Source organism: Phyllobates terribilis, unplaced genomic scaffold (genome assembly GCF_046119375.1).
Source record: "Phyllobates terribilis strain yellow unplaced genomic scaffold, ASM4611937v1 Scaffold_13__5_contigs__length_258822181, whole genome shotgun sequence".
In the NCBI taxonomy this organism is placed as follows: domain Eukaryota; kingdom Metazoa; phylum Chordata; class Amphibia; order Anura; family Dendrobatidae; genus Phyllobates; species Phyllobates terribilis.
In genome coordinates this window covers 234,875,640-234,890,958 of record NW_027362773.1, presented here as the reverse complement: position 1 = coordinate 234,890,958, position 15,319 = coordinate 234,875,640, and positions in this window count along the sequence as shown.

The window sequence follows — 15,319 nt, the reverse complement described above, 5'->3', positions numbered from 1 at the left end:
TCTGCACGCACTGTGAGGCGGAGACTCTTTGAGCAAGGGCTGGTTTCAAGGAGGGCAGCAAAGAAGCCACTTCTCTCCTGAAAAAACAGAAAAAACATCAGGGACCGACTGATATTCTGCAAAAGGTACAGGGAGTGGACTGCTGAGGACTGGGGCAAAGTCATTTTCTCTGATGAATCCCCTTTTCGATTGTTTGGGACATCAGGAGAACAGCTTATTCGGAGAAGAAGAGGTGAGCGCTACCACCAGTCTTGTCTCATGCCAACTGTAAAGCATTCTGAAACCATTCATGTGTGGGGTTGCTTCTCAGCCAAGGGAATCGGCTCACTCACAGTCTTGCCTAAAAACACAGCCATGAATAAAGAATGGTACCAGAATGTCCTCCAAGAGAAACTTCTCCCAACCGTCCAAGAGCAGTTTGGCGCCCAAAAATGCCTTTTCCAGCATGATGGAGCACCTTGCCATAAAGCAAAGGTGATAACTAAATGGCTCATGGAACAAAACATAGAGATTTTGGGTCCATGGCCTGGAAACTCCCCAGATCTTAATCCCATTGAGAACTTGTGGTAAATCGTCAAGAGACGGGTGGACAAACAAAAACCAACAAAATTCTGGCAAAATGCAAGCATTGATTATGCAAGAATGGACTGCTATCAGTCAGGATTTGGTCCAAAAGTTGATTGAGAGCATGCCAGGGAGAATTACAGAGGTCTTGAAGAAGAAGGGGCAACACTGCAAATATTGACTTGCTGCATTAACTCATTCTAACTGTCAATATAACCTATTGGTACTCATAATATGATTGCAATTATATTTCTGTATGTGATATAAACATCAGACAAACACTAATAAAAACCAGAGGCCAGCAGATCATGTGAAAATATAATTTTGGTGTCATTCTCAAAACCTTTGGCCATGACTGTAGGGGGTAACAATGATAGGCTCAATTTTTCAAAGTTTGTGAGATCTCTATGAAGATGTATGCGCTTCTTCACAGTTGAATAGAAGTGTTGTAACTGGCTATATTCAAAATTAGCCTTCGGGGAAGTGGCTCTTCCCTGTAACAAGTCATTGAGGGGGAGCAGCGAAGTATTGGAGATGACATGAGAAAATAATATCGGATGGGATTTATTTGAACCGAGAAATCTATTTTCAGATAGTCCTGGTGGGAAATCTGGATTATCTGAAATCAGGAGTAAGGGGCCCTGGGGGTCGATTGAGGATAAGCTTTTTTTTGAGGAACTCAAAGCCAAAGCAGTGGCATAAGTACTATATGACATGAAGCCAAGAGAGGGGACAAATAAATGGGCGCACCATGGGAGAGTGGTAAGAGCTTTAGGACAAATGGATTGAGCTATTTTGACCCACAATTTCCCCTCCGAATGATGGAAGAAGTCCAGGATTCTAGCGTGTACTGCTGCCATGTAATACCTTCTACCATCCGGAAGGCTAAGGCCCCCCTTTTGTTTGTGTCTGATCAGAACGTCCCCCCGAATGCGTGGACGCCCACGTGCCCAGATAAATCTGCAAAAGCTACTGCGTAGTCTTTTCCAAAAATTTGAGGGAATTACCACGGGAATGGTTTGGAAGAGCTATAAGAGTTTAGGTAGGACGTTCATTTTTAGTATATCTATTCTGCCGAACCAGGAAAACTCCTTCACCGGCCAAGAAGTTTGATCTCTATGGAGTTGTTCAATAAAGGGCCCAAAATTAAGATAAAATAGACGGGAGAGGTCTCTATGAATACGAATTCCTAAGTATTTGATACCCTGTGAGGGCAAAGCAAAGGGAAAGTTGGACTGGATGGAATCCTGTATGGATTTGGGGAGGGAGACATCGAGGGCCTCAGACTTCGCTGCATTGATTTTAAAATTTGACCATGTACCAAAGTGATCTATTTCAGCCAAAACAGCAGTGATGGATATATGTGGTTGAGTGATATATACTAGGACATCATCAGCAAATGCAGAGCACTTCTACTCGGTGCCTCCCACCTCAATCCCCCTAATATTGGGGTTATGTCGAATTGATGAGAGCAGGTGCTCCATCACTAGGATGTATAAGAGAGGGGAGAGAGGACATCCCTGCCTTGTCCCATTGGTGATTATGAAAGGTGATGATAATGTTCCATTTATCATCAGCCTAGCTGACGGATTGCGAAACAGGGCAATGATTTTGGCTATAAAAGGGTCCCCTACCCCAAGCTTTTTAAGAGAATAATATATGGCGTGCCAGGAGACTCTATGGAATGCTTTCTCAGCATCCAACGAGAGTATCTAATTACAAATTTTTAACTGCATCTAGCCCAAGCAATACTTTGGGCCTAGTAGCAGTGTCTGCTAGTCAGCGGATTAATCCAGCTGTTAAGCAAGCTACACCACTGGTAGTTTGGACACTTAATTTTTTCAAAGGAAATGGTTCGGGCCCCCGGGACACTCAGTGAAGAGCATCAGGGAGGCACCCCAAGGCACAGGGGCTGGGACTGGCAGTATGACGCCTTGCGGTGGACCGCCAAGCTCGATCCTTATAAAAGCTTTTTAACTGCAGCAGCTTTAGTGGACGCTACTGGAGCTGGAATTACCGCGGCTGCTGGCATGAGACTTGCCCTCCAATAGATCCTTGTAAAAGGATTTAAAGTGTACTCATTCAAATTAGAGAGACAATTTAAATTAAAAAGATTAGACCTGCCTCCACCGCAGGGGGGCTCGCTCGACCCACCAGCGGACAGGCACCAGTAATGGGAGAGGGGGGCTGGCCATCAGGGTCCACCGCGGCTCTGGCACAAACCCGGCGACACGGAGGTCGCACGGGCAGGAACTGACTGGCTGTGTCGGCTTCGCACTTTTTTGGTTTAAGAAGGGCATGACATGCCTATATCTGTGTCTCCCCCTCCTTTTACTCCTCCACCTCTCTTCGAAGGGGCATTAAAACCATCTTGTTAAACCACTCTGAACTCCACGTCTCTTCCAACGGGCATTAAAATCGTCTTGTTAAGCTACTGTGACCTCCACGTCTCTTTCAAGGGGCATTGATATTGTCTTTTTATTCCACTGCGGCCTCCCCCACTCTCCCAAGGGGCATTAAAACCGTCTTGTTAAACCGCTCTGAACTCCACGTCTCTTCCAAGGGGCATTGATATGGTCTTTTTATTCCACTGTGACCTCCACCACTCTTCCAAGGGGCATTGATATTGTCTTTTTATTCCACTGTAATCTCCACCTCTCTTCCAAGGGGCATAGATATTGTCTTTTTATTCCACTGGGAACTCCACCACTCTTCCAAGGCATTGATATTGTCTTTTTATTCCACTGGGACCTCCACGTCTCTTCCAAAGGGCATTAAAACAGTTTTGTTAAACCACTCAGAACTCCACGTCTCTTCCAAGGGGCAATAAAACAGTCTTGTTAAGCTACTGTGACCTCCACGTCTCTTCCAAGGGGCATTAAAACCGTCTTGTTAAACCACTCTGAACTCCACAGCTCTTTCAAGGGGCATTGAAATGTTGTTTTAATTTACCTCTAACCTCCACGACTCTTCCAACGGGCATTGCATTTCCTCCAAATTTTAGTCAGCTTTTGCTTTTCAGTGCATAGGTGAATACTAAGGGAGACCAGCTCCCCAATAATGGGTAGAAGGTTTTTAGTATGCTGTAATTCACGTCTGTTTCAAGGGGCATTGCTGTTCCTCATAATTTTTGGAAATCCTTCCATTCACTGCTTAGGCCAACAGTGTACAGGAGACCCAGTTGCTATAAATGGAAAAAACGGTTTAGTTAAGGCCCTCTGAACTCCATATCACTTCCCAGGGGCATTGGAGTGCCTCAACATTTTTGGTAGGCATTAGCCCTATAACTGTGTAGCCGAACCGCTCCTTTTGGTACAGAAACGTATCCTACAAGACTTGTGTGGTGGATTGGCCTGATATTGATTTGAATTGTCCCTGTTCCTCCTGCTCTTTCTCCTTTGCCACCACCTCATCCATCATTCATCACCTGAAGCTTTTTTTAACGGGAGTCATAGAACTGGGATAGTAGCAGGAAAACATCCAGCAATCCTCGGAGGAGGTAGGATATGCGCCAAAACGCTGACCATCTCAGGCCTAGCCGCTACTACATACATGCGCTTCCATTCCAAGAAACAGAAAGCTAAGGAGATGGATGGCCTCATGATCATGAATAATTTACTCGTTGTGTAGGAGGCCGACCACTGCTGCTGTCTACCTTTTGAACTTTGTGTTGAAGCCTGACTGACCCAGGACCCGCAATCCTCTATGTCTGGAGGACGTGTTGCATCTAAGTGTCCAACTGTGTCCCGGCTTCTACAATATTAACCCAGTGTGAAGGCATCAGTGAGATGGACCATCCCTGGCCACATTCACTTGTCCACGTGTTTGTGGTTAGGCTGTCCTTCCCACTAAATGCACCGGAGAGGGCAGGTAATGTTTTGGTATGCGCGCTTGTGTATAAGGCGAACCGGGACAAATAGGGATGGCTGGGGACCATGTGTGGGCACCAGGCCACGGGGCGGCTGGGGACTGAGTATGGACACCCGGCCTCCCCCTGGCGGCTGGGGACCAAGCGTGGACACCCGGCCGCCGACGCAGCCATGGCGTGGTGGCCAGATTCCGCCTCCACATGCCTAAAAGGCCCAATTTCAATTGCAAGCAAGCAGTATGGTATTGCAGCCTGGGGGTGGGTGAGTGGCAGGCTGCATACTTGCGCTTGCATTGCAAGGAATGGGGGAGGTACAATTGAACACTGCCCTGAGACAAGGACTTGAACGGGGATAGTTGCAAGTCTGCATCTTCTGATGCGGCAAGGATCACTTCTGATGGGCACACTTTTAGGCAGTGACCTGGGTATCAGAGATGCTTCCAGGGGTCTTCCCCATGCTGTTCCCATGTATTTTCAGCACTGTATGCATGTGTCACACAGCACAAGGCCAGAAGAGTTTGTAAAATGTTAAAATGACATTTCCCGGTGAATGCATTTGTCACGGTTGAAAGCAATACAAAAGTGCAAAAACGCATAAAAAATGCTACTTGTGAACATAGCCCAAGGTGAGGAGGAGTATTTATTTTTTTGGTTATTTATTTTACCTTATACACAAGTCTTTACCCTGGAAAGGATGATCCTTAACATATTTCACAGGAAAACAGTTTCAGCTTTGTTTTTGTATGTTTTATTGTGAGCCCGTAAAAGTGGCTTAATACCTCTGACCAAGTTGTTGACAGCAGTGACCTGGGGGTCAGAAATGCTTCCTGGGGCGATCCCCATGCTGTCCCCATGTCATTTGAGCACAGTCACTATCGTTTTGGGCACTTTTTAGGCTTTCTACAGACTGCCGGGGCTGACGCCGCAAAAATTCTCGGGTCTCCCATAGACTAACATTGGGCTCGTTGCTCGGGTCGAGCACCCAAGTATCAAGGTGAGCTCGGCCCGAGATTCGAGCACCCGAGCATTTTAGTGCTCGCTCAACACTAGTTATAACGCATGCACTATGTGCTTTAAAATTTTCTTGCTGAAATATGCAAGGTCTACTCTGAAATAAACCTAATCTGGATGGAAGCATATGTTCTAAATCTGTAGTAAAATGCTCAGCATTGATAGTGCAAAACTTTTAGGCAGGTGTGGAAAAAATGCTGCAAAGTAAGAATGCTTTAAAAAAAATTGAAATATTAACGGTTTTTTTTATCAATTAACAAAATAACTGAAAAAGCAAATGAAAATATAAATCAAATCAATATTTGGTGTAATCGCCCTTCGCCCATAAAACAGCAACAAATCATCAGTTCTTCTAAGTACACTTGCACAAAGTTTTTGAAGGAACTCAGCTGGGAGGTTTCCCACACATACAGGTGCATCTCACTAAATTAAAATATCATCAAAAAGTTGATTTATTTCAGTTCTTCCATGCAAAAAGTGAAACTCATATATTATATAGAGTCATTACAAACAGAGTGATCTATTTCAAGTGTTTATTTTTGTAAATGTTGATGATTATGGCTTACAGCCAATGAAAACACAAAAGTCATTATTTCAATAAATTACAATAATTAACAAAAAACACCTAAGGCTTCCTAAGTGCTTAAAAAGGTCCCTTAGTCTTTTTCAGTAGGCTCCACAATCATGAGGAAGACTGATGACTTGACAGATGTCCAGAAGGCAGTCATTGACACACTCCAAAAGGTCCCAGAGTTCCAATTTTCATTTGGAAATCAAGGTCCCAGAGTCTGAAGGAAGAGTGGAGAGGCCACAATCCAAGCTGCCTGAGGTCTAGTGTGAAGTTTCCACTAAAGTCAGTGCAGCCGTCTACCAGGAAATTTTAGAGCACTTCATGCTTCCCTCTGCTGACAAGCTTTTTGGAGATGGAAATTTCATTCCCCAGCAGGACTTGGCACCTGTCCACACTGCCAAAAGTACTAATATCTGGTTTAAAAACAACAGTATCACTGTGCTTGATTGACCAGCAAACTCGCCTCACCTTAACCCCATAGAGAATCTATAGGGTATTGTCAAGAGGAAGATGAGAGACGCCAGACCCAACAATGCAGATGAGCTGAAGGCTGCTATCAAAGCAACCTGGGCTTCCATAACACCTCAGCAGTGCCACAGGCTGATCGCCTCCATGCCACACTGCATTGATGCAGTAACTGATGCAAAAGGAGCCCTGACCAAGTATTGAGTGCATTCACTGATCATACATTTCAGTAGGCCAACATTTCGGATTTTAAAAACATTTTTCAAGCTTTTGTTATAAAGTATTCTAATTTACTGAGATAATGACTTTTGTGTTTTCATTGGCTGTTAGCCATAATCATCAACATTAACAGAAATAAACACTTGAAATAGATCACTCTGTTTGTAATGACTCTATATAATATATGAGCTTCCCTTTTTGTATTGAAGAACTGAAATAAATTAACTTTTTGATGATATTCTAATTTAGTGAGATGCACCTGTATTTGAGAAATATCCACCAATTTTATGTGGATTCAGGCATATGAAAATCATGATACCTCTTCATACATCCTAGACAGAATCAATCATATTGAGATCAGCACTCGGTGGGGGCCATATCATCACTTCCAGTTTGCCTTTTTCTTCTTTAGATTAAAGATAGTTCTAAACATTGACTGTGTGTTTGGGGTCGTTGTTCTAATACAGAATAAATTTGGAGCCAATCAGACGTCACCTGATGGTAATGTATGATGGATAAGTATTTGTCTGCATTTCTCAGCATTGAGGATATCTTTAATCCTGACAAATCCTAAACTGCTTTTCCTGAAATGAAACCCAAAACTCACAAGAAACATCCACCATGCTTTACTCTTGCCTGTAGATTTTCATTATAGTACTGCTCTTCATCCCTTTGGCAAACTGCTGACTGATCAGTCCAGCTAACCTTCTGCCATTTTTCTGATACCAGTTCTTATATTTTTAAGCATAGTTAAGTCAATTGGTCTTGATTTATGTTGAAGTTATGATTTTTTTTGGCTCCAATTCATTCATGAAGACCACTTTTGGCCATACTGCTCCAAACAGTAGATGGATGAGGTTCAGGCCCACTGATTGCTGCCAGTTCTGAGCTAACAGTACTGCTGGATAGCTTCAAAATAAAAGGGAAGCAAGGATAACTGCACTAAATTTCCATGGCTGACCACTTCGCCTATTGTCCTCTGCATTGCCATTTACTTGGGTCTTTAGTCCTTTAAAATACAGGCAGATACTTATCCATCATAGAATATTATCTGGGAGCCATTTGATTGAATTTAAGTTTATTTAGCAACCGTGCAATGACCTCAAACATACAGCCAATATAAAAGCCATCTTCAGCGTAAGGCAGAAAAAGCAGTCCTGTATAATGATACAGCCCCCAAAAAGCTCTGATCTCAACACCATTGAGTCTGTAGGATCACATGAAGTGACAGAAGGATTTGTGCAGATCTACAACCACAGAAGATCTGCAGTTAAATCTCCAAGAGGTTTGGAAGAACCTCCCTGCTGACTTCTTTCAAAAACTGTGTGCAAGTATAGCTTGAAGAATTGAAGCTTTGATGCTGTTTAGGCGGAAAAGGGTGATCACACCAAATATTTATTTGATTTGGATTCTCTTTTTATCATTCACTTTTTGGATATTGTTAATTGATAAAATTATACAGTACAAATTGTAAGTGTCTGGAACTGGATATACTCATCATTCAATTGAATTGAGGGGAAAGACAGTAAGATCGACCCCCAAATTGTCACTCCTTTTTAACTTTAGATGGGCTTAATGTTTTGGACTCCTTACACTCACTTTTTGACAAGGGGTTCAACATATATTTTGACAATTACTACACAAGTGTGCCCCTGTTCAGATGCCTAGCAGAAAGAAAACAGAGGTGCGTGGATAAGTAAGAAAAATAAAAACATCGCCCAAAGAATCTTCTAAGCCAAACCCTTCAGGTTCAAAAGAGTTTGGCGCTATATATTCAAGTGGTACTTTAGTGAAATTTATAAAGAAAAACATGAACTGAGGCTAACATCTATACATGATGCCAGCAGATCCTTTGTCTTTTTGCGCTGCATGTAATCCCCCACCTCAAAAAAGCAAGTGTGGCGCCCTTGCGGGTTCGGTCACCACAGAGGTATTGCATCTCACCCAAAGGTGTGGTATCTCACTCTCAGGTAAAGAAGGAGTATGGCTCAGGACCCTAACACTACATCCACTACACCACATTTCCGGGGGACAGGGCGAGATTGCTCCTACGGGGGAGCACAGTTCCTGATTCCTGGCTGGAGTGGGGAGGAACCACTTAGAGAGGGGGAACTATGTAGTGGATGGGTGGAGGACTTAGATCCTGGGAGCACTGGAGTAGGAGATATAAAAGTAAGGAACCATCTTGGTTCAGGGAGAGAAAGGAGTCTTTGAGTCTTTGAGTGCAGGAGCAGGGGCTCAGTAGGAGCTCTGCTCCAGAGGCAGGCCTAGTCAGGTGGCCTGAGCCTGAAGGAGAGAGGAGAGAAAAGGGGAGCAGGAGAGGCTCCAGGATGAGAAGAGACGGGACCCCAGGGACCAGAGCCTCCCTGGAGGGAGCACCCTTACTGAGTATAGTAGGTGGAGCAAAACTTTGAAATTGTATATAAGTTACCCATCAGGTAATGCAGAGACACTGCGAGTTCATGTTTACCCAGTTGCCTGGAACGGTACAGTCAAAAGTTAAAAAGTTTCCCTTGTGTGCACTTAAGTTACCTGGAACGGGTCTAAGAGACTAACCGGCTGAGGACTGGGAGAAGCCACTTTTTGTAAATAGTTGCACCTCTTGAGGTGCCCCTTATTGGTTTTATAAGAACTACAATGAGTGACCTCAGAACAAAAACCCGTTGGAGGTGGCCGAAGACGAGGTCCAGCTTCTGGATCGTCAAAGCCCTGCAGCCACCCCAGGGCCTTCATTGAGGGTTTGGGGCGGGTCCCTCATGTTCGTGTTTGGAAGTCTGCACTTCAAAGGAAAAGGACACCAGGTTGCAGACCGTGCTGTAATCTGTTTAAAAAAAAAAATGTTTGATATAAAAAGTGTTTATGAAGAAGAATGCTTTACATACAACAATGTGCTTTTACTAGAGAAGAGTTTTATGATGTTTTATATGTGAAGGGAAGTGTAATTAAAAGTGCACTTATGATGTTTTGCAGCAACGTTAAAAGAAGTATGCATCCCACAAAGGTAAGAAGAGTTGTTTATGATCTTGTATGCAGACATGTCCTAAAATTTTGCATGTCTTTGAATTGAATTGTCGTTTACTCTGTTCCAGCCCGCGGACGTGCTGTGTTTTACCAGGGGGGGGGTGTGGCGCCCCTGAGGGTTCGGTCACCACAGAGGTATTGCATCTCACCCAGAGGTGTGGTATCTCACTCTCAGGTAAGGAAGGAGTATGGCTCTGGACCCTAACACTACATCCACTACACCACATTTCTGGGGGACAAGGCGAGATTGCTCCTACGGGAGAGCACAGTCCCTGATCCATGGCTGGAGTGGAGAGGAACCACTTAGAGAGGGGGAACTATGTAGTGGATGGGTGAAGGACTTAGATCCTGGGAGCACTGGGGTAGGAGATATAAAAGTAAGGAACCATCTTGGTTCAGGAAGAGAAAGGAGTCTTTGAGTGCAGGAGCAGGGGCTCAGTAGGAGCTCTGCTCCAGAGGCGGGCCTAGTCAGGAGGCCTGAGCCTGAAGGAGAGAGGAGATAAAAGGGGAGCAGGAGAGGCTCCAGGATGAGAAGAGAAGGGACCCCAGGGGTATGGGCCATGCAGCAAGCCACCCGTACGCCAGCCTCTGCCAGGAGGTAGGGGGGTCAGGCCGGAGAAAGGGAACCGGTCCCTTAACTAGCCAAGAGCTACAAGGCCTAACTAGAGAACCGGAGGCTGCAGCATTTCAAATACCACAGACCATAAGTCCATACCAGTGTACTAGGAAGGTGGCCGCATAGGACCCAGGGGACGGAACACACGTCGCCCACCAAGGCCTGTGGACACTACTAGGTGTGAGGTGCAGGGAGCCAGCCAGAGAGGACACACAGAAGGGGGTCCTGATAAATACTCTGGAGATATCTGAGGGTCGTCCGAGCCCCTCACTGCGTGAGCACAGGACGCCGTGGGCTCTTACACTGGCCCTGTAACTGGAACTGCTTTAACCGTGAGTAAAGGATCTGGGACTGCATCGTTAGGACTCTGTGATTATTCTTGCACCGCGACACCTTGCACCATCACCACCATCATCCATCCACACTGCCCTGAAGCTACACTCTTCCTGTGGGGAGTTACATCACCTTGCTGCACATACCACCAGCTTCAGTGGACTGCTCCGCAGCGGCGGTTCCCAATAACCGCATTCCACAGGTGGCGTAGTCAGACTATACATAAACTACCCTGGCTTGACCGCCTGGGTCACGGACCGGATCGCCGCCACGGTGACTACAACCCCCAGCATCTACAGGCCCGGCTCTGGGTACCCCACGGCCCAGGGGGCGCATCACATGGACTTGTCAAATCAGATGATAAAGCCACATCATGCCATAAGCAAGTCAGAATTTTGGTTTGAAAAATTGGCCATATATTTTGTGCATATAGGACTCTATACCTATATAGAGGTTTTTATATAGGGTTGCTTTTAAGGGTCAAAACGTGAAATATGCCAGAAATAAACCAGAAGTGACCAGAAGGTATGAATAACTATTTACTACTTGTACTTAGATTATCTTTCTCATTCACACTTACTGTAACATTCATTATGCTTACATATGTCTTTACTGTCTTTGCACCACTAATCCTTACTCTCCTTCGCTATCCCCAAACCCCAGCACCCTCTAACCAAATAATAATCTCTCCATCCCTCTTACCTCCCCACCTGACATCATCTGCAGACCTGCTCCTTAACCTCAGATCTATCCTACCAAAACATAAAACAAGCCGGACACTCTCCTTCTCCCACCTGCTCTCCCTCTCTCTGCTTCTCCTTAATGCTGGCGACATATCTCCCAGTCCTGGTCCCCCATAGCTTCCACCTTCCACCAATTTTCCCACCTATCACTTCAAACCAATTGCAAACTACCGCAACCTCTCTAATGTAAAATCCCCCCCTTCTCCCTCTCTCTGGAGCACTCCGGATGCCTGCTCTGTCTGCAACAAGCTCCATTTTGTCCAAGACCTCTTTACCTCTTGTCATCTCTCCTTCCTGGGCTTCACAGAGACATGGCTGACACCCTCCGACTAGTGTTGAACATTCCGATACTGAAATATCGGGTATCGGCCGATATTCGCGGTATCGAATTCCGATACTTAATTCCGATACTTTTGCAATATCGTATGCCGGAATCGGAAGTTCCCATAATGCAATGAGCCAGTTTCATTTTATTCAGCCATTGAGGATCCAAAGAAGTGTGGGCAGATCCTGTTAGGCATGTAGGCATCTTAACTAATGGCATGGCTGTGATTGGCTGCTGAAATGATGTCATGATGCACTATAAAAGCCGCCGCCGCCATTTTCAGCTCACTCTGCTGTGAATTCAGTTAGGGATAGGACGCTGTTGTTCTGAGGGACAGTTTTAGCTACCTATTTGGTCTATTCTGCTTTACCCAAGCTATTTTATAAATCGCTGTGCCTTGCAGCGGTAGTGCACAGTTCTCTGTGCTGTTCACTGCTTTCTGCATGGTCTGTGTGTGTGAGTGCAGCTCACCCTGTAATGTGTGCTTCAACCACGTCTGGTTGCAGTGCACTCAGTGTGTGTCACTGCCTCATACATTGTCCTTTTTTGCCAATTCAAAATTTTTCCTGATATCTCCTATAAGTGTGGTGGTTCCATCCGTATTCAGCTAAATTGGTTCCAAACACACTATATAGGAGTAGATAGAGAAATGTTTTTGGTCTTGCAGCGCTAGTGCACAGTGCTCTGCATCTGTACTGTTCACCGCTGTCTGCAAGGTCTGTGTGTGTGAGTGCAGCACGCCCTGTAGTGTGTACTTCAGCCACGTCTGGTTGTAGTGCACTCAGTGTGTGTCACTGCCTCATACATTGTCCTTTTTGCCAATTCAAAATTTTTCCTGATATCTGCTATTAGTGTGGTGGTTCCATCCGTATTCAGCTAAATTGGTTCCAAAAACACTATATAGGAGTAGATAGAGAAATTTTTTTTGTCTTGCAGCCCTAGTGCACAGTGCTCTGCATCTGCACTGTTCACCGCTGTCTGCAAGGTCTGTGTGTGTGAGTGCACCTCACCCTGTAGTGTGTGCTTCAGCCACGTCTGTTTGTAGTGCACTCAGTGTGTGTCACTGCCTCATACATTGTCCTTTTTTGCCAATTCATAATTTATCCTGATTTCTCCTATTAGTGTGGTGGTTCCATCCGTATTCAGCTACATTGGTTCCAAACACACTATATAGGAGTAGTTAGAGGAGCCTTTCTGCAGCATTGTGCCCTGCAGCCCCAGCCAGATTAGTATTAGCCTATTTTATGTAGCCTCATCTATTGCATTGTAGGTTACCTTCCTACATTGTAATAGCTACAAAAAGTTTGTGATACTATCGGTATTACATCTTTGGGCACATCCAGTGTCTTTTTGTGACAAAAAAAACCTAAATAAAGTTCACCAAACACTCCACTTTACAGTTGTGTAGGCCACATTAGCTCATAGTAAAGTCTAGTCCACACTTTATAAAATTAGTGTTTCTTATACCTGTTAGCAGCTGTTCAGGAATAAGCACGCTAAGCCCTTAGTACTTTTCTGCCTATCTTTATCAGTCTACCAAGATGAAGAAGGCAGGGAGTAAGGCATGTGGTCGTGGTCGTGGGCGTGGGTGTGGAGTTTCTTCAGGGAGAGGATGTGAGGACTCTGTGCCTGCAGGGAGAGGACGTGGGGATTCTGTGCCTGCTGCGGGCACCAGTGACTCAGCATCCCCCAGTTTTACCAGGGAACAGTCCTTTATGCGCAGCTTTGTAGGAGCTAGCCGTACCCCACTGCTGTGGGAGGACCAAATTGAAGCCGTTGTCGAATGGATGGCAGCTAACGCATCGACTTCAATTAGTTCCAGATCCTCTCAGGTCCTGAGCACTGAAGAGCACCCATCTGTCTCTTCACCACCTGCCAAATTGCCCAGGCAGTCAGAGAGCCCTGGACAGGAGCCATCTCTACTTCTGTTCTCTGAATCTCTTGGCTTGGAAAGAGGGGGCCAGCCAAGCAGAATTCGAGAATTTGAAGTAGAGGTAGTATGCAGTGATGCGCAACCATTTTGTCTCTCTGAATCTGAAGAGGCGGGTGGGCCAGTGCCTATGGTCAGCAGCACACCTCAGTACGCATCTGATGATGTGACTCAGGTGCCACTTTCTGGTGCGTACTGTGCTGTCGAGACTACCCAGGAGAAGCAGTTGTTTGAAGAGGGTGGTGTAGATGATGAAGTCCTTGACCCATCATGGTGTGAGGGACAGGAAGGTGGTGGGAGCAGCTCTGAGGAAGAGATTCGCCGAACGGCCCAAAAAGGAGGGAGAGGGAAGGGACAGACTTGGTTGCCTGTAGCCTCCACTTCGGCACCCATTAGGAGCATGGCTCTTCCAAAATCCAAAGCGGGCGCTCCCAAGACTTGCAGCGCCTGGTCCTTTTTTGACACAGTTGCAGATGACATTTGCTTTGTCAAATGCAAGCTGTGTAATCAGAAGGTGAAAAGAGGGAAAAGTGTCAGCAACCTCAATACCACAAATATGTGGAAACATGTGCGGACCAAGCACGTGGTGGAGTTACAAAAGCACACTGAAGACCTAGGCCAACCTACAGCACCACCTACCACCTCTTCAGCTCGTGCTGTAGCCTCTTCCTCCAGCTCACACACAGCTGGTTCGGCTTCCTCACAGGATCGCCATGGAAGAATCTTTGGCACTGTTGTACAGAGACACAGTGTAATTCCACCCACAGCACCACTTTCCCAGTCATCCTCACACTCCCAGGCCAGTCTACAGCCATCGTTAGCACAGGCATGGGAGAAAAGGCGCCCATACTCAGCAAACCAGCCCCGAGCACAGGCTCTGAATGCTGGCATTGCTAAACTACTGGCCCTTGAAATGCTATCATTCAGGCTGGTGTAGACTGACACCTTCCGTAACTTTATGGCATTGGCAGTCCCACAATACAACGTGCCCAGCCGCTTTTATTTCAGCAGGCAAGCCGTCCCTGCCCTGCAACATCATGTGGAGGGAAAAATTAAACATGCGCTACAAAACGCCATCAGTAGCAAGGTCCATCTGACCACCGATGCGTGGACCAGTAAGCATGGACAGGGACGATACCTTTCCCTCACTGCCCATTGGGTAAATGTTGTGGAGCCGGGTACAGATCTTGAGAGTGGCGCTGTACGTGTTCTGCCAACTCCAAGGATTGCAGGAATCCAGTCTGTACACATTGACTCCTCCTCATACTCCAGTTCCTCTGAATCAGCGCTGCAGGAGCCGTCACGGTCTACCTCCACCCGTGAACGGTTACCTGTTATGATGACCGATATGAGCACAGCCATGGCCAAACGTCAACAGGCTGTATTAAAATTAATTTCTTTGGAGAATCGAAGCCACACAGCGCAGGAGCTCTGGAATGCCATCAAGCAACAGAGCGACGTGTGGTTTGTGCCAGCGAATCTCCAGCCAGGCATGGTAGTGTGTGACAATGGCCGAAATCTGGTGGCAGCTCTGGCCCTAGGCAACCTCACTCACATCCCATGTCTGGCACATGTGCTCAACTTGGTCTGCAGCACATGGTTGATTTCATGCTGCAATGCCTGAGAAATGACTGCCGCATCGCCCACATTCTC